General features: G+C 39.1%; 1 long non-coding RNA gene across 3 annotated transcripts in view; it reads left to right on the top strand.

Moving 5' to 3' along the window:
- Nucleotides 1-20934, top strand: part of LOC148412932 (uncharacterized) — a 27495-nt gene extending 6561 nt beyond the window's left edge. Inside the window, exons 4-6 of one of the 3 annotated variants that reach the window (XR_015867790.1) lie at nucleotides 146-392; nucleotides 3819-4029; nucleotides 20759-20934. This is a non-coding gene — a long non-coding RNA (uncharacterized LOC148412932). Of the gene's footprint in view, nucleotides 1-145; nucleotides 678-3818; nucleotides 4030-20758 lie in introns of those variants that run through there. The other 2 variants (XR_015867792.1, XR_015867791.1) reach the window with 2 other exon arrangements.
- Nucleotides 20935-21529: the final 595 nt, after the last annotated feature.

The following is a 21529-nucleotide window of genomic DNA, read 5'->3' as shown; positions in this document are numbered from 1 at the left end:
CCTCAATGCACATGCTCTTATAATTAAACACCTTACTATACACATACTAAAAAATATTTCATTCCACACATAATACTGTATCAATGTAAACAGTCATTACCATGTCTGGTTTTCAATTCATTTTTTTTTTTTTTTTTTTAATTAGAACCTCTTCCAGTTCTGGAGCATCAAGAGGATTCTGCAGGAGTCATCCCATTGTCCGCAGTTGCTGTAGGGACAGATGTTGCTCTTTTTTTCCAGAATGGTTCTACCAACCCAATATGCAGACACAGAGAACCCTCTGCAGATGCTCAAAGGTTCCATCCAGGGGACATGTTATGTTTTCTGGATGTGGCAGCCCCAACAGCACCATGAAGGTGGGGCTGTGGACAATTCCAGAAGAATCCTTTCAGGTGACAAAACCAACCCATTTGTGGGTCTATACTGGTAAAATGGTATCACCTACAATTTTCTAATCGTTATCTTAGTGAAAACAAAGACATCCTCCTTAAATAAAGTCCTATCTTTGAAAAAAAAAACAGAGTAAATCTCTATCTGTATACATTTCTTATTTTTTGTACACTTTAAAGGTGTTAAAATATCCAAGGGATCCGTAAGCATATTAATTTTAATGTATTATCCTGTATTTGGTGTCGAAGATCCGTGACATTAAAATTTCTGATTTTTGGCGCTATGAATGAAGTGCATTGTCACAATTAGTTCTTGCAACAGAGGCACTTGACTGGGTTCAGATTAGAAATGCCTTCCATAATGACAATCGGTGTCAAATCAGCAAAGCACTGATGACACATTGTTGTATCTCAACCTGGTGAGACAACAACCAAAAGAACCATCACCTGGTTGGCAACAAACTAGAAGTTGTCTACATCAAGGAACAGTATTTTTTAAGGTGTGTTTTCCAAAACGAATGGCAATACTTAGGAAGGCATTTAAGAAGAGGTTAATTTTTTTCTTTAATGGCCATATATTGGAAGGCTTCCTTTTTTTTTTTCTTCAAAAAATTGACTAAATATATAGTATTGTTTTAATTTTACTATTAAACTGAGTATGAATAATGCTCATTCATAGAAAGGTTTTTTTTCTCTGAAAAAAAATGGGTATGTTAAATGAGTATAAAAAAAAAGACTCTTGAGTTAAATGTTTTGTTTTTTCGACAAAAAACTACCATGGATAAACAAAAGTCTTTATTAGCAATCAAATAAAGAGGGCTTTAAAATCAAGAGGAAAACACAATTGCAAACAAAAATAATAAATTTGCAATTTCAAAAAAAGATTGAAAAGATCAAAAAGACATTGAAAAGACATTTTGGTTGCAAACTTTTATTTTGTGTTTATACTTTTTAAAATTGACTTTGCAGCTTCAGACTTTTAGCTGCGACTCAACTTAGTTCTTGTGGGCGTGTCTTCCTCCGAATGCTATGACAAGGTTTTTCATTGTCAACTGGTCATGGTAGGGGACAATTTTGATTAGCCAGCCTGGACAGCTTCTGTGGTCCCCAACCGATGACAGTGATGCCTAGTGCAATCAACACACGTGTGAATTTTACCTTTATTAGATATGATAGTTAGCTAGCTGTGACAGCCAGACAAAGTTCTTCAGATTGGTCATTATGCTCATCAGTGGCCACATTTACATACAGTCAATATTGGGTTAAGGTCTGGGTAAGTCAAACCTCACCTTTCTAAAACATTCAAATATCTTCGTTTACATGCGCAAGCAAATAGAAAATGGTCATGTTAGTCGTGTTACTTCCGTTCAAGACCACGATGCACGGATAACATCAGGACACAAATAGACAACATTTCCCGTTCATTGTTTCTACTGTCCGTAAAAGACATTTTGTTCATGACGCTCACCACAGTGACAAAGTAACCGATTTCCACCTCACTCCCAAAGTGCGGCTCTTTGTAGTGTCTGAGTTTTTCCCTGTTGTTGTCCACAACCATTGATGAAGCGATGCTTAACAAGTTGCATTGATTTTTCTCTCTCGCTTGCTCACTCCAGAGGGTATTGCAGCATATAATTTAGGTATTTCTGCGTTGAAAAGACCCAAATTCCTTGACGTTAGACCATATGCAGAATGCAAGCAAATAACCCATTCAAAGGAGGTAACCCAAATGTGTGTGTATATGCGGCTAGGTTTTGACTTAGCCTTACAGGCCATTTAACCAAAACCAGAAGGTTACCAATATTTGGGTTTTAAAAGGATTATTATCTAAGCAGAGCCAATTTTACTTGTAGTCGAAACGCGACGAATAAATGGCTCACTAACAGCGATATTATTGATTTACCATTTACTAAAATAATTCATTTTTCACAACAAGTTCTGGTCCGTGATAAAGCTATACACGAGTAGCCATATAGGTTTATGTTGGACTTTTGAAGTCGTGATTTAAATGCCTGATAATAGGGAATTCATTTTTTAAATACCTTAATATATCCAATGCATTCCAATCCACTTTATTTATATAGCACAACTTTAAACGAATGCAAGATTTCCAAAGTGCTGTACAGGAAAAATAAAACACTATAAATGGGTAACAAATTAAAAACACAATAAAACATTACAGGACTCTTATTTGATTTTTGTACAAGTCATATTTAAGAGTTTTTTTTCAATAATGAAATCCATTAAAAGGAAGGCATTATTTTCTTTAAAACATGTATAGTAAAACTTTATTTAATGATCGTGCTTCTTAAGCCATTTTTTTTTTTAAACAAGCATGTGTAGTAATGTCTTACTGTACAAGTTTTCTCTACTTTGCTGGGAAAACTGCACATCATTCATGGTTTTCATCAAAAGATGTACCGTCTACATGTTTAAATCAACATATAAATACAACCTAAGAAGTAAGTGTTGCTGTCTAATAATGATTGAATGTGCCAAGCCTGCCTTTTTACTTTTTAGAAGAACCCCAAGTTAAACCTTGATTTGAGCTCATGTTTAATTTCAAAATAGAGTATAGGGTGGGCATTGGAGCTGTCCTAAAGGTTTAGACCACCTGCCAATCTCATCTAAGCCATTATAAAGTTTTGGACATTGTAAATGAGTAAACCCACAAACACAAATGAGTACATGCTATTTAACTGTGATGGTCAAATGGTGTAAGACTTTACCTTTCCTTGTGGGAATCCTGATAAAACATGCTTTGAGCTATCATTTAATTTGCAGAGTTGGGTTGGGCTTGGACCCTAGACCATACGGCCATCGTGTGGGATTCATTGCTGGGTGAAAAACAAACAAACAAAAAAATACCCCACCATATTCCCATCCCAATAGAAAATAAGTCACCTCTGCCTCACCCTCTAAAAATTGAAAGAAAAAAAAAAGTCCATGAATACATTGTGAGGGCTTTTTTTTATTTTAAAAATGGCCATGTCTATTAAAGCATATTTTTCCACACAAAAAAAAGTTAAGTATATTTCCCCCAAAGTATTGGTATTGGTGCATTTCTGCGCGTTCCGCACCGAGTGGAAATGTACTCGCAAATCCAGGCTTCCATTGCACCCGGCCTCTGTGGGCATCTTGCGTGCACGTGGAGGTGTGCGCATGGCGTGCTAAAAGCTGCCCTGCAGACCGGACCTGTGGAGTCTTCAAAGGAAGAGGAAGTCAAAGTGGGGGGATTTGTTCAGGCTTATTTGGCAACCTGGGATTTGAATTGGATTCTGGGAGGCATTCATAACACATTTGAAAACGTTACATTGTGAGATTTCATGTTTAATCCCCATAATAATGTATTTTGGAGGAAATGGTCACAGCACTAGTACTAGTGTGACTATTCATGATTCATCAAATGTGTTCTTTTTCTTTTTTTAGTTGGCAGAGGGCTGTGAGGTGAGGGTTTGCCATGTTCAAGAGCTCCTGAAGAGGAGACTCTTCCCGCTTTAACCTTCCTCTCAACTGTGTTTTGTTTTTCTGACCTGAATGTGTGAGAGGGTCAGTGTGTGGGCCTCCGCTGGGATTTTCCCTGACATCCTCGCCCCCCCCATCTACAACACATAGTGGATTATCCCGCCCTAGAAGGCCGGTTAGTGTACGTGCACGATATATTCACCTCTGTGGTCCAATAAAAGTGAACCATAATCTGGCATTCCCTTGCAAAACAAATATATTTCTCCTTCCAAATCAATAAATTCAAACCCCTTTTGTAAAGTGGCAAAAGTGTGTATATTTTTGGCGATGTCAAGGCATAAAAAATGAGATTAATTATGCAATATCTGTATTTCATTGATCTAGTCTATCTAATCTTTTTAATGTCACCTAAAATTTTCAGAGAAAAGCCCTCAACCAGAGGTTTATTTTCATTTAGATACATTGCATTATTGTGGCAGATCAAAAATATTGATATATTGATGCAAAAATGTGGCTTCAGTCATTTATGTTCGTCAGTAGAAGAACAGATTGTCTCATAACCATTTTACCTCCTGCTTTATTTGAGAATAGTCTCAAATGCTGGCTGCAAAATTTTGTTTAGAGTCTAAACAAAATTTTGGGTTGTCAAACTCATTTTTATTATGGGTCACATTGCAATTATAGTTTCTGTCAGCCATTGTGACTGTGAAGTCAAGTAAATTTTAAGTATGATCGTGATATTTTACACATTTTGAAATAAAACTGTTTAAAGGGGGTATTGGTAAAAAAAGCGTGTAAAAGTTGAAAATAACTTGCAAATTTGAGATTTAAGCCACAAAAAGTGATGTGGCGGGCCGGATCTGGCCCCTGGGATCTGAGTTTGACACCTGGGGTTTAGCCCATGAGGTGGAATGATGCTCTTTTGTTCCCAAATAAAACATCCATCCTGCTGGGTGTTCTAGAGTTTAGTTTGGCAAAGAGCTTAACTCTTTACATTAGCATCTTTGTTCCTCTCATTAGCTGTGGAGGCAGTGGCAGCTAGGTGTTTTGCATTTATGAAACAGGCTAAACTTGAGCTGCTCCTATGGTAAGCAAGCTCTGTCTCACAAAGAATACCTAATCCTTTACCTTGATCAAAGTTACAATTGAGGCGACTTCTAAATTTACATTTTTCATCTTAAATATGAAAATAACTCTTAAGCTCCTCGACGTGCCCTTTGACTATTACAAGGAGCCTATCAGGTTACGCCAAACACAATGACAGCCTATCAGTGTCCACTTCAGTGTGTGATTGACCTTTGTTTTCAAACCCCCAATAACGCAACTAGAAGAAACCCGAATCATAAAAATGGATCAGCATACAGAAAGCAGAAAATTATTGATTAAACAGATTAACACTATAAACTAAAGTAAAACTCTAACTATTGTTGTAGTTATTTGATGGCAATTCATCTGTTATTTTGACACCCCTAATTTTTTTTTTACATCTTTTCTGGATTCCTCAACAATGTAGCATACATCCAAAGGTGTTACCTTGTTGTATACAGTAGTTATGCTGTCACAGAGATTTTTCAAAAGAAAAAGAGTGTGCCTTGACTCAAAAAATGTTGAAAAACACTTCTCTACTTGAATCGTCATTTAGTCAAAATGTTAAAGAAAAAAAATAGATACAACTTGCAGCATATAATATAGAATCGCAAACCTCAAGCAAAACGATAAACATGTATTAACATGTTTACTCTAAACCTTATTATTATGTCTGTAAAAAAGTACAGTGGCCAATCAGTAATTTGGTAGCATCTGTTCCTTACCTCACTTTGTTAAAAATTACCAGTGTTTCTCAATAACTACCTTTATTAATTTACAGTCATTTGTTGTATTTCGGTTTCGTTGTAATATTACAATGAATACCTATTTAAATTACAGCAGCTTTGGATTTGACTTTACTGTTATTCTACTGTAGAATCCATTTATCAGTGCATTCACAGGATTTGGCTGTATTCATTACTGTGAAAGTAATACAAAACCTATCCAATAATTTATTGTGAAATCAGAGCAAAATTTTAACAGCGCAGTAATGTGCTAAAAATCTGTGTGTTTGTGTGCGAGTGTACCCACACGCATGTTTGTGTGTTACGTTTGACTGTTCAAAGCCCACTTTGCTTTGAATGACACTTTGGCGATGCCCCCAGCTCCCCACTCGGACTTCTCAAGTGTACCCCCTGTTAGTGCCAACAGTGCCAATTCCTCCCCACTCTTTAATATCTCTCTTTGGGCCCTCGCTGGCTTCCACCAGTCAACGCTCCTCAGCGACAGTTGGACATCGTCGTCGCTTTTCGGGAGACAGCGGCGGGTGCGTTCCCAGCCTCGGGCCTGTGGGGAATCTGTGATGGCTCGCTTGTCAGCCGGCCCCTCCCCTGCAATTAGGAGAGTAAACACAGTGCCCTGCTCAGCTTAGGGGACAAGAGGAGGGAATGGAGGAGGGGGGCCTCGCGGCTCCTGTCCTACTGCTGCTTGAGTTGTCTATCAGAATTCAGATTGAGAGAAATATTCATCAGACGATAAAATCAGGAGGAGTGATTTCGCTCTTTGAAGCGCCTCTGAAGTGAAGCCGTGATGAAACAACTACTAATAGCATTCCTCAAAAAGGTTTTTGAATGTAAAAATTGGGGGGGGGGCTGATTTTCATTCACTGCCATTGACACTTATAAAGATCCATGATGATATATTTCAGCAAGAGGCATCGCCAGAGTTTTTTTTTTTTATGGTGTGGCTAGAGTATCAGAATACCTCAGTGAGGAGTGTTAAGGGGTGATATGCACAGTCAGGGTTTCATGAATTAAATGCAGCATGCATGTGCAAATAGTAGAAAAATCTGAATTTACCCTTGGTGTATGGGGGCTGTAGCTATAGTGTGGTATGTAGCTCTGCCCGTTAACATTCAACAGCAAGCGGCAAAATGTCTGCCCCCGAGAGAGATAAAAATGGATGAAATTTGCCCCTAATAATAAGCTTATTCAGTCATTATCTGCATTAAACATTTTGTCTTTAACAAATTTGAAAGCTAAATTATAATTCATGCACAGTTAATACCTTTAAAGATTGTTTTGCTACTGAAATGTCGATTGAATGTTGTCCACAGGCTCACGTATCCACAGGCTCAGGTGATGACCAATCATGTTTCAGTTTAGAAAGTTCACATGATCCAGAAAACAGCTGGGCCATGATTGCTTGTTACCTGAGCTTTGGGCATGTGATGTCATTTTTCATTGAAAGCAAGTGTGTTTTTTAAGGTTTGAATTTAATAAGAAAATTAATAAAGTCAAATCAAACATCGACAACATTTTAATGTATTAAATCTGAAAATGGTTAAATAAAAATGAAAATCCGTTATTTCTGATCAAACCAGCTAAGGAAAAAAAATCTGCATATTTTATATTCAAATTGCTTTGAAAACTTGATAAAAGTTCATCAAAATGATCATAAATGATTTGCTAAACAGATAAATAAACAAATGGCAGAAGGGCACCTGGTTATAAAAAAAAGTGATGACAAGAATACAGATATTTGTATTTGTAGCTTTCCTGTGACACATAGTAAATGTGAAAAAAAAAACGGCTATTGACTCTAATTTATTTGAACCGCCTGATGTTGATGATCTAAAAGTGTTGAGTCAAAAGTAACTGAATTGTTGGTCAAAAAAGGACTGTTCCAAAATTTGGGTCAATTTGATCTAACTTTTTCTGTTGTTTTATACGAAACAACATCATTTTTCAGATTGTTTCATCCCAAATGACCTATTTTGGGATATATATTTTTTAATCCTTAAGTGGGTTATTTTGAACCCAGCTATTTATGCATAGCAGCATCCATCATAGTAGTTGATGCACCGCATTTACTTGCGTGTGTTGTGAAAAACAAAAAATCACAGGTATAACTGCAAAATGAAGTATTGCTGAGGCCCAAAATGCTATTTTGGTAATCTTTCAGCAGTCGCACTGCAATGCTGTTGAAAAAAAAAAAGAGGCAAAATGAGAGCAGTTCTGTTTTTGTATTTATATTTGAGTATGTTTGTTTTCAAGCAGACAGTCACAATACAAAGAAGGCCACCTCTAATCCTCCTCCCCCCCTCTCCTTTACCTCTCTCCTGGTTGCTGAGGGGACTGGCCAGTGGCTTGTGGAATTTGCTGTGGGCCGGACTTGTAAAGCACGGAGCTCAGGATCAGCTTAGTAGTGGGCCACCCCAACCGTCCTCGAGCCCCTCCGCTCCCGCGGGAATGGCAAGACTGGGAGGGGAGGAATGTTTGTGGAGGACCTGCCAGCAAAGTGCCATGCGGCGAGCGATGAACAACCTAGACAGAGAAGAAGAGCTCTTGGCCAATGGGAGCTCATTCTGTCAGTGTCATTTCACTTATGGCGGATGCTAAGAAGGTGCTTTTCACACGCGCAGACACAGTGGCACCACATCTGACTGCCGGGACATTTTCGAACAGAATGCACCAAATATTGTGCATGGCTAGTTTCAATCGAACTCACTCAAGTGTACATCAAGCACCATCTGTCTCCATTACATGAGCATGATCACATGTGCTAGTTTCTGTGTAAGTACATTTGAAATCAGATGGTGTGCATCAGTGTGTACATGTGGTGGACAGTGAGAGCGCAAACGGAGGGGTGCCGGTGACATTGCCAATGTTTCTTTTTGTTTTTTTTTTGCGTGGTCCAGAGACCCATGCTGCAGCATCATGGTCCACAGCATGCAAAGACATGGGGCAGATGGGTGCAGTGTAGCAGCACAACCCCCTTTCTCCTCCAAAATGTGAAGCAGCAGTGGTGGGAATGGCAGCGAATGAGAGGGATTGTGGGTCCATGGATGAGACGGAAAATTCTATTGGAGGGCTATTCGGGAGTGTTTTGGGAAGGGTGGGCAATATTGGCGAAGATAGACCTGCAGAGGAGAGGGAAAGCCACATCGCTTTGAAATCCAAGTAGAGGGGCACGAGCCCGGGGAGGAGAGGCAGCGTGGCCCAGCGCCTGCTTAGACAGGCAGTCACCACGTTGGGCCACCGTCCAGCCCGGGCCCCCTCCCAGCCCAGACAAGCCCGTCTGGCCGGAGCTCATGAGAGTCAGGCAGCCGACCCCCCCAGTGGATCAGCCTGAGCCCTACATCACCGGGGACCCTCTCAGGGATTCTGCTGATTTACACCCCCCCATCCTCTTGGAGTGGATGTAATTTTTTTTTTTTTTTTTTCTGGGGGGGGTGCGTAGCTACTTCAGCACCCAGGCCCCTGGATGGGCGCCCGGCGTAGTCTGTCGCTGATGATAACCCCCACCTTGCTACCAGGCCATTCAGCCTTTAGGGCCTGTGCAGGTCCACACATCGCCATGGCAACAGTGACATAGCAATGTGAGTGGGCAGCAAGCCAGGTGCTGCCAAATTGGGATGAAGGAGGACATTGTGGGGGACTTCTCAATCTTTTTACCTTCAACATGGGTTAGTTTATAACTACACCAGATCTCAGACACTTAGAAATAATTTTTATCCAATAGGAAATAATCTACTCAAACTGTCACATTTTCACTCTGTAGACAATGTTTGAATATTGTTTTCAGACAATCATCTTAAAGGATGTGTGTATCATGGTATTTTAAACTTAATAAATAAACAAAAAAAAAATAAACGCATAAATAGATCAGTAATCATATACATGATGGAATATTACCTTTAGCACACTGGCGCCTTAATTTCTTTGAAATATGATGGGGTTTTTTTTGTAGCAACCTTTCTAACAAAGAAGTGAAACATCTCACTGACGGAAATCACGCATCTCACCGTGTTGCTGCCGCAACCTCATCATGAAGTCAATCTAAAAGCTAACCGACCAGGCAACAATAACAAAAAAAAAAAAAATGTAAGTTAACCTTGGGACATGTAAATGTATGTCTGCAACTGTAATTTTACAACATCAAGAAAGTCAAAAGTAGGTGTAAGCAGTACTTGGAGGGATGTAAGGAGTTAGTAGCAGAAGAAAAAGCCCCCATCAGTAAAGTTCTTATACAGCATAAATGTGCTGTATGTTTTCATCCAGTGCACTTGGTTCCTTTCTATACAACAAAGCTAATGTGTACTACAGCTGTGGCCTCTCCATTGGGCACAATTGTGGGGAATGCACGTGCTTTCCTTTATGTTTTAAGGCAGATCCACTCGTGTATTAGTAATTGCCTCATGCAGTACTCTTGTAATTGTGACAGGCGAATGTTGTTGTTTACCAGGTAGACTTTGTGCAAAGTCTCCCCTCCTTTACACAGCCGGGGTGCCAGGAAAGAACCTCCGCAGGCATGGGGAGAACATGCAAACTGCACACAAGGAGGCGTGCTGGAATTGAAATTAGAATATATATATATATATATATATATATATATATATATATATATATATATATATATATATATATATATATATATATATATATATATATATATATATATATATATATATATATATATATGACAACAGTTTGACCTGAGGATTTTTGTGCCTAAACATTTTGGTAAAATTCGAAAGCGTACAATGTCGTTGGCTGTTTGAGTGGGTTTTGCAACCGTCTGCATTACTTTCGTATCCTCCCACGACTTTTTACAGGCACTAAAAAGCATCCTCCAGTTTGTTTTGCATGTTTAAAATTAAAGCTTGAGGGAAGAATTGACCTGATACATTGCCTCTGTGTTTAAAGAGACCTTGTCACTGCAACATTAAGCTTGCGTAAACACAAGTAGTTCAACGACATTCACAGCAGCCACCTAAAGTTGACTCCACGCCCACTCTAAGCCACTGGGAAGACTGTAAGTGGCGGGCCACTGTTTACTGAAAGTGGATATCTGCTGTTTGTTTTCTTGTTCTGCTCCCCGACTGTAAACACCGCCTGGATTTCCTTGAGTGCTGTTTTAAAACGTGCATGTTGGCGCGTGTGCGCCATGTGTTATATTTGCTGATAACGGGATTTACTCCAATTGCGACTCACCAGTTGAGAAAGGTTAATTGTCAGCGCAACCGGTAGAATAGCGACATGCAATAATGATTAGCCTGGCTTGCTTTATTATTTGGGGATGCTAATTAGGCATTAACTTTGCTCTTCTTTTAGGATCGCCACTTCAATTGAGTGTCGACTTGCATTAAGTTTACTTTGACACCCGTTTATCGAACTAAAGGAATGCTGTTTTGTAGATGTCCTTACTGCGTTTGTGATTATGAAGAGTTATTGATCCCAAAATTAGCGGGGGGATTTTGAGAGATAGCTCCATGGGTTGTTTCTTCGTTTTAGTCGACACGAGGACAATATTTTGTTCTTTTTTTTTGGCTGGTTTTAATGGTTCTGTAATTCTTGTGCGCATCAAAGAGTCACATTTAATACATGCAAAAGTAGGGGGGGAAGCACTTCAGCAAAGATTTCTTTGCTCAGCAAAGAAGTCTATTCTCAGTTATTGCACCACTCAGAGAGAATATGAGTATTTTGCGAAACCCATTTGGATGAGTGCGGCAGCAAGACGAGGTGGAAAGTGACATGGAACGAAAGCAAGAGATCAAGGCATGGCTGCCAGTGCATGTCATTGGCCTACACTCTCATCAAATAGCCCCGTGCTGCTTGTGTTGCTGCCCAGACGCAAATTAATTTGGACGCATGGAAAGACTGCGGAGCTGGAGACTCATCTCTGCCCTTTAAAAAGAAAAGACACCAGCGGAGAGCGCTCCTCCAGCAAGGGGGTGTGTGACGATGGCTTTCAGCGGACTGTCTGGAATAAGATGGGAGGGAACACAGGACATGCTTGAATGTGCTTGTCCTGCTATGATGACAAGATGGCTCAGCCACCGCTGTGCCGCCGGCCAACCGGGCCCTCCCTCTCTTGTATTCCCCCTCAGGACAGCAGTGAGGTGGAAGGGAGCGCAAAGGCGAGGCGAAGGAGTGGACGACTTATGGTTAGCCGCCGTTTAATCTCCTCTTTGGCTCACAGCAGATTCTTTCACGACATACCCCAGTCCCTCTTTAGGCCAAATCTGGACCCACTCATCTCTAGGTGGGCTTCGTTTGATTGCAAAGGGGTGGGGAGGGGGGCGTCTCTCTTGACCAACTCCGAGATGGAGCATGACTTTTTTCAAACAGGCTGAATTGGATAGGATTGCTTCAGAAGATGTGCACTTGCAGTCATACTGAGGTCTGTAGGTTAACATTAGAGAACTAAACAGGGAATTTAGGTCAACAAACAAGTCCACCATTTTAAAAATAAAGTGATTATACATTTAAGGTGATATCGCCTAACTGATTACCTGCTGTAACTTTTATCAGTTACAGTTATAAAACAGACATAAAGAAGGGCACTGCCAATCTCTTCATTTCCTGCAAACTCACCTAAAAAGACCCCAAAGGCAGAGGTGGGCACTTCGTCAGCACTGACGGACTAATCGTCAGTCCGTCGCTGACGGAAACAAACAGATGAATGACGAGATTGTAGGAGAAAAATGGCGAATTAAAAATATGGGGATTGCAAATTTGATCTGTTGTCGTAATCATCGGAATAGACATTATATAATATGTCCATCATGTCTGTCAGCCTGCCACGCCCCTTTTTGCTCAGTGAAATATAATTCAACTGACTTGAATGTTAACTGTTGTATTGCTGAATATTTATCGTACAAACTGCAATCAGCCTGCAGTCAATGTAACTGGTGTATCTTACAGAACAAGCAGGCAGTGGAGAAATGTGTTCAGTTGAGTGAATTAACTGGGTCGGTTAAATTCACTACTTTACATCCATAGCTATAAGACAGCTAACTTTACCAGAGATTTCTCTGTAGTTAGTCCCAGTCTTAGTCCTGGTTTCAGGTTTCTTGCTGTTAAGAGCATTGTGGGATGTGTTTCAAGTAACCAATGAATGCAGACTGAATTTGCAATTTTTCTCTGGTTGGCTCTTGGCTAGTAAATGCAAGATAGAAGTTTTTTAATTCTCTAAGTAAAGACTTTTTTTTTTTTTTTTTTAGTAAATCCAACCTCAGCAATGCTTTGTTTCACTTGCAGTGTATGTGACGGATGAAATTTAGACAAATGCTAACGAAACTGTCTTCTATATTTGTAGCATATGCAGTTATAAATGAGAACCCACATCTACCATTTGAGAGTGATAAAAAGCATGATAATCTTTGTATTGGCAATATATTGATAACCTTTTAATAGAAAGATATTATTTAAGCTTTTCACAGGGCCAACTCAGGGTTACCTACCTTAACATAATTTAAAATTTTTAAATGAAAACATGCGTCAAACACTAAAAAAAGTGTACAGCTATAGAGGATAAACTGCACCTCCAGATTAAACTTTGTCTGAAACCGATCAAATGGAGCAGTTGACTAACAGTAGTAGCTCAAGTAATGCTGAGGTAATGGTGAGGGGGTTGGCCAAGGCAGGGGGTGGGGGTGGGGGGTGTTTTGCGCTTCAGCGGACCCTCGTCAGCATGTCGTTAACCTCCTAGGGCTAAAGAGGAAAAGAATCAGGCCTGCGTGTATGAGTATGCTTAAAAGTCAGGGTTTGTTTGTGAGGTGCCTGGGGAGGCCGGACCCCCCTGCTGGAGGACAAGGTAACAAAACAGCAGCATGCTAACTGAGAGGGTGGGACTCACCGGGTGCTTAGTCAGCCCCCTGCATGCTATCTTAAGTCCCTTCAATGAAGTCTTACACAATCGGTGTGAAAATCTTAACTCATTCAGTACCTGCCATTTTCAGACCTCTTTTAATGTTTGGAAAAAATAGAAACAAATATCAATGGGTACCTGGGAATCAATGGACTCTGAAAAGATGTGTAAGTATGTCTTGGGGATTGAATGAGTTTTAGCAACAACAAAAAAATGACTTGAATTTTTAATAGCGTTAGGAGTGGACCATATACAGTATAGCAGGGAAGCCGGATTTTTGAATGATAGTTGTATAAAGAACAACATAATGTAGATTTATAAACTATGCTCGTGGTTTTTTTCAAAGACTTTTTTCATTTGCTGTATTAGAACATGAAGCAGAAGCGTATGAAGTCTACACCGTTTAAAAAAAACCCAAAAACCATAAATGAGCACAGTAAATAGCCACCACACACCAATACAAGACTCATCACCTCGATTGAAAAAAATAATAATAAAATGATATAATATTAGGGCTAGGGTTTGAAACATTCTATTGAAAGATATCATATACTACATAGTTTAAAATTTTGATAACTATTCCACAAGTTTTCACATTTAACAAAGGACTGTTTTTGAGGACAATCGTTCCCCTCAAGTCAGAACGACTACTAGGTTGTGTATACTCTGACATTAAATTATTTCATTAAACTTTAGACCCTTTCAAACTTCATTTGTATTGGTCCACAAAAAAATAATCAACTGCAAGTGTCATCTTTTGGATCATAGAAGAAATCTGTTATGAAAAAGGAAGAACTTACAGTAATTATTAATAAATCTTTTTCCGCAACAAATAATCAATACAAAATGTCAGACCTGTTCTCAAAATCAAATACTTAAAATCAAAATAAATATTCGTCCACAGAAAATATGCGTGTCCTTTTTTGTGGTTTCAGAAGAAATATTTTCACAAAAATGAATCATTAACTTCATTATTAATAAATATCTGTCCCCCAAAAATACTCAACGTAAACTGTCATGGACATGCTCTCAAAAAGACATATTTGTCAAAAAAAAATAAATAAAAAAATCTACTTAAAGTGTCCTCTTTTGGGATCATAGTAGAGATGTGTTCACAAAATAAATAATTAATCTTCCAGGTAACGAGCGGTGGTGCATGACAAATTTGGGCCAACCATTCTGGTATGGGGGAGAATCTGGCTTCTTAGAATAATCAAATAGAATAACCTACGGAACATAACATTTGTTTTATGAACTTGTATTTTCCTGAAACAATTAATTAATTCAATAATTATTTGTAAAGATTTATGCATGTTTGTCCCTGAAGTTTCTTCAAGTACCCCCCATTTGAGAACCACTGCTCTATGGTGTTGTGTTCATTCTCACTATGTCACCGACTTTAATTTGAACACAGATGGAAATTTGAATGGGATTGTACATAAGTCATGGTCCAATATCAAAAGTGAAATGAAAAATGAATCCAATGTTTCTGTTTCCCGAGCTTGCCAGTGTGAGTGCCACTCAGAGTGAGTTAATGAGAAAGGGGGGTGAAGAGGTGGGGGTTGGGGTGAGGAGGTAGCAGAACAAGAGCTTGGTAACTTTTGTAGTCTTGTGATCAAACACCAGTGGTGACTCTGCAAACTTCTATCCCCTCTTTTCAGCATTTCTTCTTTCTGTGCTCCTCCCCCCCTCTTTTTTTCTCTACAGTAGTCATGCCCCTCACCATTTTTCTACATCTTATCCCTTTTAATTAGAAAGCAAATTCTGCAGCCTGCAGAGACCTAATCCCCTACAAGGCAACAATGCACAGAGTGGCTTTGAACAGCCCGACCTGCAACCCTCAACCCCCCCACCACACACACTGCTGGACTTTCATGGAGAGATGGGGGGGGTTATTCTTCACAGAACATTATTACTTAAAGATACATGCTGCCGCTACTCCATTTGCACAAACTCATATTTGCATTTTCTGAACGTTAACAGTAATTAACAACTAAGTGACACGCGACGTGTATGTGTGCGTGCGCGTATGTGAGCCAACTGAGTCTATCTTCGCCTCGGCTGATTTGCATATATATTAGTGTCCCTTATTGTATAGATTAGATCCCATTAGTTGTGGCGTGTGTGCTAGAAGGTGCAGCAAGGATGGCAAAAGTCTCGTTATTATGTTTAAAATCATGTTTAGATTGTCGGAGGCTAAAGAAAAAGGGCTGTGGGGGTTAGGCCTCTGGAGCAAGGTTAAGGGTGATTAGAAACTCGGACTTATACTAACAAAAGACTCAGATTAGATTCTTTAAGCCCAAAAGGCCAACGTCTTTTTAAAATAGAACTCCATCAAGGCCGCCTAGATCAGCCATTAGCAGCATTCATTTCTTAATAAATGGATGGACTGTACGCTAAAATTAAACTCACGCAGTTCTTGCTGGAGCCAATTTATCATCAATTTAAAGTGCCAGAAGCAAATTTGAGGCCAAGAAAACATTACATATGATTGTCATTTGTGTTATTAATTTCAGCAATGTATGCTTATTGTTGTAGATATTTTGGTTTTAAACCAAACTGACACATGTTGGTCATACATGTGTATTTTCTTCATTTCAATGTGAATGTTTTTTTATTCGTTATTTATTCTGTATGTCCACACAAAATCAGTTGAAGTTTGTGGATTTTTTTTTTTTTAACTTAAGCAACATAATTATATGTCACTGTGACACATACACTTGGAATAATTTAAAATAAGGCTGCTTTTGTCTTTGTACGCAGGTGTGCCAAATATAAAAAGTAGGGCTGTCACTTCTGAATGTTTTTAGAATAGATTTTTCTTTTTGTTAATCCATATTATTCAAATGATCTGGTAAAATTTTATTTTACAAGTATGACGCAAAACCTTTTTATTTTCATTTAGAGATTATTTACCAATCATTGCTATTTATTTTGTCTTTTTTTAAAATTATTAAAAAAAATGCCCTAAAATATTAAGCGATGTAACACAGGAGGGTTTGATGTCACCAAGCTTTTTAAGACTGATTCAGTGACTTGGTGTTCATTTTACCAAAGCAAAATAAAAAATCAAATTTTTAATCATCTCGAGAGATTATCAAACAACTTTCAGACATTAAAAACACTTTTTTCAGTTGCTGTCGACTGAAAAAAGAGCTGGAGACTCAGGTAACGATCAGTCCCGGCTAACCCGTTTTCTGGGTTTGGTCATGTGACATTCAAAAGCTGAGCTTTGAGTGGTCATTATTAACATTTTAGTACATTATACAGCACCAGCCACAAGCTCCCAGCAAGGATTGCATAATCAGTGCACAAGTTTGATAGAAATCACAAACTCAGTGGCATTTAGTAACATCTTAGTAGTTTTTGCAGTCATTGGAATTCATCATATTGTCTCTGTATAAATCACAATGTTCCGTCAGTGTATGGAAACTCAATTACAGTCGACATCCTTTCCAGTATTTAAATCTTTCAGCGCAGTCACCTTTGACCGCGCACTGTACCAATGTTGTCCTAAAGGCGCTCAAACACACTTTTATTGACACATCGAACGATCTTCTCCAGGAAACCAAAAGCCATTACGTGAAATAACTTCATTTAGCTCCCACATTAATCATTGCTTTCCTAATTAGCGTTGATAGAGATGCCCCGAGCAGGGATTCATTTACTCAAGGCCCAATTAGTTCCCCACACTGTCACCCTGTCTGTCACATGTTGGCGTGTGTATGTGTGACAATGAGACAACTGTAGAGTGGGCTGCCTGTATCAGCAGACAACTACGCGTGGGTCATGTTATTTGCCTGAGGCCATTTTATTCCTTTCCTACTCAAGAGTTCAATCTAGCAAAAAGCTACTTAAAAATTATATAGATCTCAAACCAACTAATTTTTCTCAAAGTTCCAACTCAGCTTTTACATTTGAGATACGTGATATCTTCCAAAACAGTCATCCATTATCTTCGATGGATATCAAGGAATGCAAGCTACAGTGTACTGTATGTACTGTACATGCAACTAAACAAAAAACACATAAACCTGCATGACAGTCACATGTTTTCATTGCGATGAAAGTTCAAACCCAGCCATGGGAAAACATTTTTTTAGCAATTGAAGCAAACTCTGGACCCCAAAAATGCGCTCCAGCATCTTGACAGTCTTGTTTTAGTCAAGTTATTATGACACCCCCCCCCCCCCCCCCCTAAATATTCCCCCTGAATGATTCCCCCTAAATAATAATATTACCACACACATAACCTTCAGAGTGGGGCAAAAATGCCTTAAAATGTTCTTTTTAATACCTCATCATATTGCATATTGCATTATTTTTTCTGTTTTACAACACTTATGCTTTCCATCCATGAGTAACTGTCCAATTGTACTTTAGAATGTGAAAATGAATTAGTAAGCATATTCATTTAAAAATTGTATGCTACTTTTGGTGCACGCTGCATGAGAAAATAAAGTGATTGTTACCGTTAAGGATAATAATAGAAATACAACTTGTTATTTATTCATGAACTTTCTAGAATAGTGGTTCTCAATTAGTGGTACGAGTACCTCTAGGGGTACATGAAGGCACTTTAGGGGTTATGTGGCATTTTGCAGAGGAATCTGCAGGTATCAGCTAATGTAAAGCCATGAAAGGCAAATTACATTTTCTTTTCAAACTAAGAGCAAATTTATTGGAACATGAAGAAACCTAAAATTGTGTTGCGTAGTGACTCTTTTGCAAAACCTTGTATGCCTTTATTTTGTTGAGTTTTATATGGTTGCGCATTAGTCAATAGTGACTATATTTCCCGGCAGACGGGCCAGCTATGAAACAGATGAGCATACATGATCTATCTTTTGGATGTGCCACTACAAATATAGTGACAAAATGTATTCAATTACACATGGATGGCACAGGACTCCCTTTTAAGTCTTTTTTTTTTTTCATACAAAATGCTTAATGCTGGTTGGGAGTTCTTAGCTGAAAAATCACTGAAAAATGTTGAGAACCCTGTTTTAGAACACAATATACATTAGAAAAAAACAAAACAAAACAAAACCATGAGCAACAAAAAACATACACACGAATAATAAACCAAAACATTTATGACATTTACACCATTTTTGTCAATTCCGATTAGAATTGTAAATGAATATGGCCTTGTGTCAGGTTGCACATTTTGTCATGACAGAGGAGACACTTATTTATTATTGTAACATCATCCCATAAAGCGCTAGCATGGCACAATTAGCATGACAAAACTAATGACTTTAATTTGTTGTGTACGTATTTCAATAAGCTTATTTGTTGCTTTCCCAGGCCAACACTGGCTTTGAGGTGCTGCATCCTTCTACAGATGGGTTGTGGGGGAATTGTGGGGGGCAATGCAGGTCACGGCGAGGACTGCTGGGACTTGCAGGGACGAGCGCCTCAATGGGATATTTTTTCCTCTTGTACAGTTTTGTTGTCTAAATGTTTTACAAACTTAATTGGCATTCCCCGAGGAGTCCTGCCAGCTGTCGGCCCGATGGCGGGGGTTCCTAATTTGGTGCGCGGTGAAGACTCGCTGCCGGGTATAGCTAGCAGAGCGTGCAACACCCAGCTCACTGCGCACGGCCTGATCGAGCCTGGGGTTTGTTTGTTTTCACCTCGTTTGTTTGGCAACCGGAAGACTTTAACAGCTGCCATCTAACAAGCAGAATGTAGATCAAATCAAATACACGGAGATGCTCCGTCGAGGCATTGGGGAGATCGGCTAACCATTGTGGAAGCTGGCATCAGACCTCTTGTACTTCATGAGATGGTACATGATCACAGCTAGCTTGTAGACATACAGTACAAGCTATGTTTTTTCTTTGTTCTTCTTCAATAATACAAAAACCTACGGTGGTTTTTCATCAAGGGCTCACTTCTTTGCTGTAACTTCTTGCTCTCCATACGACCCGAAGCTCAAACCAATTAAGTCCCCACACCATATTCCCTTCATTTGGAATATCTGGTGCCAATGGAGGATTTCAAAGGTCGAGGATTAAACAAAAAAAAAAAAAAAGTTCACTTAATTTTTTGTATAAAGAGCTAATTCAGATAGCAGAAGGGAGCAAAGTACTTGAGAGCATTAAAGGTTTACTTATAAGAAATGATAGTGTGGATAAGAAATGGATCTAAGAAAAGTACGGCCGTGGGCCACATCCGGCCTATCCAAGGCCTCAGAATGGTGATGGGACAGTGATGGATGAATATTTTGAACAGCTCTTCATTGTGAAAGATGTGATTCCGTTCACACCCTTGGCACTGAATAGGTTAGAATGGGTTTTTACTTTTATATAGCTGTCCAGTTTATATGGATATTTGTTTTCTAGAGTCATCAATGGCAGTCAATGAGTAAAAACGAATAGTGTTATGCGAGGTGACTGTTTTATGTCACTGCTGGTTTCTTGCCCCAATTAGCAGGGGAGGAGCTTATGCCCTGTCAAGATCACTCAGAGCCAATCACACAGTAGCCTCATTCGTGGCAGTTTAACCCTTTCACTTCTCTCAAAGTCCAGTTTTTGTACGCCACCGAATCACTGTGTCTACCCTCCACCAACGTGCCAGTCCAGACAGTAGTAATCAACCAAGTCTTCTTTCCGGACACCACTCATGGTCTGTGTAGCCGAAACCCGATTGTGTGCCGCTGAATCGAGATGGTGCTCAAGGGAAGCAATTGGATAAAACTGCATTGAGCACTTAGGGAGCCTGTCTATTTTATGTATAAAATAATTCACTATCTTTATTCAGTTTTACTTTTGCAATGCTCAGAAAAACATGATTCCATTTGAGCCATTTGGAATACTATTTTAAAATTTCTCAAATTTTTCACTACAGCATTCTATTTTTAAAAAAAAAACAAAAACTGATGAGGTATAATTACACCATTCAACAACACAAACAAAAAGGTCAAAACTGTCTACGAAAAAATCTCAGTCATTTATCCGTTTCATAATAAAAATCGAGACATTCATTTAACACTTTGTTTGACACTTTGCAATAGTCCAAGAGCAAGTTTAATGTTCGTTGCTACATTAAGCATTAATTAACATTCAATTGAAATTGAGTTAAATTACATATTTAAGAAGCATATTGAGTAAGAGCTGAGAACCAACGCGTGTTCTTGTAAATTCACATGAACCAAACCACGACCACAGTACTGTTGAAAAAATAAAAACTTCTATTTTGTTCTGTCCCTCTCACAGCAAGTGAGGTACGAGCCTCACAGTCGTCCCCCTTTCCAAAGAGCAGCTGCAGAAAGGCAACGTCAAGGCTGCGTGCGTGGCCAAAGGTGGATTCCCGACCTGGACCCGAGCCTGGAAGGTGGGCTCGTCCCCCGTTACCTCAGGGGTATTGCAGAACTCCCTAGAAGAGATGGGCGGAGAGGGCCTTTTCAGTCCCTTGAGCCTCACGGCGGACGAGTGGAGCGAGGTCAGATTTGTGAGCTGCGAGGCCAGCCTGGCAGGGCAAAACCTCGTCACGCAAAACCTTCCGGACCAGCAAAGATGCTCCAAGTAGAGCCCTAGCTTGAACCCGGGCCCTTGCCTGTTCTTGCAATACTGAAGCATTGTGAAATAAAATGTATGAGTATCACCGCCAGCCTTTGTAGTATGCTGTTTGGACAAAGGAAGCAAATTGGGTACTGAAAAAAAATACCTAGTTTGTACTTGAGTGAAGTGAAATCAAATGTATTAACATGTTTATTATGACTTGCATTTGGTTTGCACTGACTGGTTAGAAAAAAAAAAAACACACATCCATCCATTAGCCACCTTTTTTGTGATGATAATACATATAATATTAATACAGTAATTACTTAATTATCTTATAATATATGCAGTCTATTATATAATGAAGTTAATTTAAAAACAACTAAGGTTGGTGCAAAAATAGTTCCTTGTTAAATGTGGAAACTTGTGGAATAGTTATTAAAATTTTAAACTTTATAGTTTATGAAATCTTTCAATAGGATGTTT

The sequence above is a fragment of the Hippichthys cyanospilos genome, chromosome 14 (genome assembly GCF_059441005.1).
Source record: "Hippichthys cyanospilos isolate Australia breed blue-spotted pipefish chromosome 14, RoL_Hcya_1.0, whole genome shotgun sequence".
Classification (NCBI taxonomy): domain Eukaryota; kingdom Metazoa; phylum Chordata; class Actinopteri; order Syngnathiformes; family Syngnathidae; genus Hippichthys; species Hippichthys cyanospilos.
The sequence above is the reverse complement of the archived record's forward strand: the minus strand, read 5'-3'. Positions and strand labels throughout refer to the sequence as shown.